Source organism: Tupaia chinensis, unplaced genomic scaffold (assembly GCF_000334495.1).
Source record: "Tupaia chinensis unplaced genomic scaffold, TupChi_1.0 Scaffold141036_1, whole genome shotgun sequence".
Classification (NCBI taxonomy): Eukaryota; Metazoa; Chordata; class Mammalia; order Scandentia; family Tupaiidae; genus Tupaia; species Tupaia belangeri.
Genome location: NW_006200903.1, coordinates 53703 through 56410, shown reverse-complemented (window position 1 = coordinate 56410; position 2708 = coordinate 53703). Strand labels below are relative to the sequence as shown.

General features: G+C 42.1%; 1 pseudogene; it reads left to right on the top strand.

The window, feature by feature from the left end:
- Positions 1-1284: 1284 nt before the first annotated feature.
- LOC102501207 (zona pellucida sperm-binding protein 2-like) lies at positions 1285-2708 on the top strand (annotated as a pseudogene).

Below are 2708 nucleotides of genomic sequence, written 5' to 3'. Positions count from 1 at the left end.
TTGGGTAATTATTCTGCTTTGTGTACTCTCAGATCCCTGGATCTTATCCAGATTCCTGGACCTGTGGTATGGGGTCTGCCATGAATTTCAAAATATTCTTAATCATTATTGCTTCAAATATTACTTGGGTTCCTTCCTCTCAGTCTTCTCCTTCTGTTATGCCCTTTATAAATATGCTACATCTTTTGTAGTTGTCACAATACTCGAGTCTATTCTTATTTTTTGATTTTATTTTCTCTTTGATTTTCAGTTTGAGTCATTTATATTGAAGTATTCTCAAGCTCAAGATTCTCTCCTCAGCAGTCCATTAATGAGTTCTTCAAAGGCATTCTTTATTTCCTTTTCAGTATTTTTTTCATCTCTAGCATTCTTTTTTCTCTCAGAATTTTCACCTCTCTGCTTATACTATGCATTTATTCCAGCATGGTATCTATAGTTTCCATTAAAGCCCTTAGCATATTAAGTACAGTTTTTAAAAAAATTCTAAGCTGGTAATTCCAACACTCCCACCATATTTGACTCTGATTCTGATGTTGCTTGAGTGTCTTCAAATTCTTTCTTTTCCACTTAGCATGTAGTTTTCAAATAATTTTGCTGAAATTTTTTGATGTACAGAGGAGATTTTCCCTAAAGTTTATTGTGAGAACTTGGTAGAGCTTCTAAAGGCAAAATTTGCAAAAGTGTAGCAGCCCCATCATGACTAGTTCCCTGGGGTCTTTAACTCCAGATGTGTCTAGTCTGTGCTTCCAGCTGTTTGTTAATTATAGTTCAGTTTTCCCTCCCCCAGCACTAGGTCCCACAAAGGTTTCTGCTTGTGAATTTCTGCTCTGGTAAGTTGTGATTCTCTATATCTGCCTTTGTTCTTTTCATCTTTCGGGGACATCCGTTTGTTCTGCGGCCTCACTTTTCTATGGCTCTAAGAAAAGTTGATTTTTCAGTTTTTATATATTTTCTAGGACAGAGTGGTGATGTCTAAGCTTCTTAAATGCTGGACCAGAAAATTCAGCTCATTTTATAAAAAGGCTTTCCTTCTAGTCAACAGTCCAAGGGTTCGGTCAGGATGACCCAATTAACGAGTAAAATATGAACTGAAAACTGACCATTAACTGCATCAGTCTAACCATGTACAGATAGTACTTTAGAAATAAGTAGGCATTGTTTGAACTACAAGAGGCCTGCACAGAATAACAAATAAAGGTGGGGAGAAATGTTCAGTTCATTTTAACCCTGAGTTAGTGATTTAGAAAATAAATATTGGGGGTTAATTTGGTGATGCCTTCTGCCATGGCGTGTAGGCAGAGAGGTGATTCTGGGATTCCCCCAAGCTGGTTCAATGCAAGCTGCAGCACCTACAAGTCACTTTCTCTTTTCCTCACCCTTGTGACTTTAGTGAATCTGATAGGTGTTCTCAGTTGGTGAGTCTTGTCTTCCCAGGCATGGTCTTCTGCAATGAAACTGGAAAAACAGTAGAATTTCCGAGGAGTCTTGGTGTCAAGAAATGGAATGCAGCTGTGGTGAATTCTCTTGGTCTTGAAATGCTGAACTGCACTTCTAGCCTGGATCGAGAAAAGCTCACCCTGAATGCCCCATAAAAGACCTGTACCAGGAGAGTGAAGGTGGGCACAACATGGCCATCAGAGTCATGGGCAGCAGCACCACTTTAAGGCATGAGGCTGGCATATGTCATTTCTTCTGCCCAGTTTGGCAAGTAGAACAGATCCATGTGCTTTGGGATCTACAACCTGCACAAATGATTCCCTTTCTCCTGCTCATCAATGTTCTCTGGCTTGGTTGATGAAACTGAGACCATATCTCAGATGGAATGGATGGTAAGAACACAAGTATCCCCTGAAGGAGGCCATGACACAGGGATTGGGTCTCCATATGATAACTACAAGATGACCTTCCACAGTGTCCATGGTGATTTATGCTGAGTGTCTCTGTGAGTCAGCCATTTCCATAGTTACAGATGAGCTGTGTACCCAGGATGGGTCTGCAGTTACCAAACAAAACCAGCTCTTAATCTGGGTGCTCTCATGGTGGGAAATTCATCCTGCCAGCCTGTCTTCAAAGCTTAGCTTCAAGGGCTGGTACAATTTCACATACCCCTGAACAACCTACCTTCATCAACAATTTACATGGAGTGGAAGTCCTAAACAGGGATGACTCCAACATCAAGCTAGTCTTAGATGACTGCTGGGAAACATCTACCACATACCCAGCCTCTCTTCCTCAGTGGAATGTCATTATGGATGTCTGTGAATATAACCTGGGTAAGTACCAAACCACTTTCCATCCAGTTGTCTTCTCTATCACCCATCCTTATCACTATCAGAGGTTTGATGTGAAGAGCTTTACCTTTGGATCAGAAGCCCAAGGTCTCTCTAGCCTGGTTTACTTCCACAGTAGCACCTTGATCTGCAGCCAACTCTCCCTTGACTCCCCTCTGTGTTCTGTGGTCTTCCCTGAGTCACCTAGGCACAGGCAAGGGGCCACTGAAAAAAACGAAAATGACAGTCAGCCTGTCAGGACCCAGTCTTCTGTTGTCAGACAGCTCTGATGTTTCCAGCTCCTCCAAAGGGGACAGAACTACTGGAGATGTTGCTTCTAAGTCAGTGGTGGCTGTGGCTGCCTTGGCATGGGTGGTGGCAGTTCTAGGCCTCATGTTTTACTGGCTGCAGGAAAGAACCAGAATGTTAAATCACTAA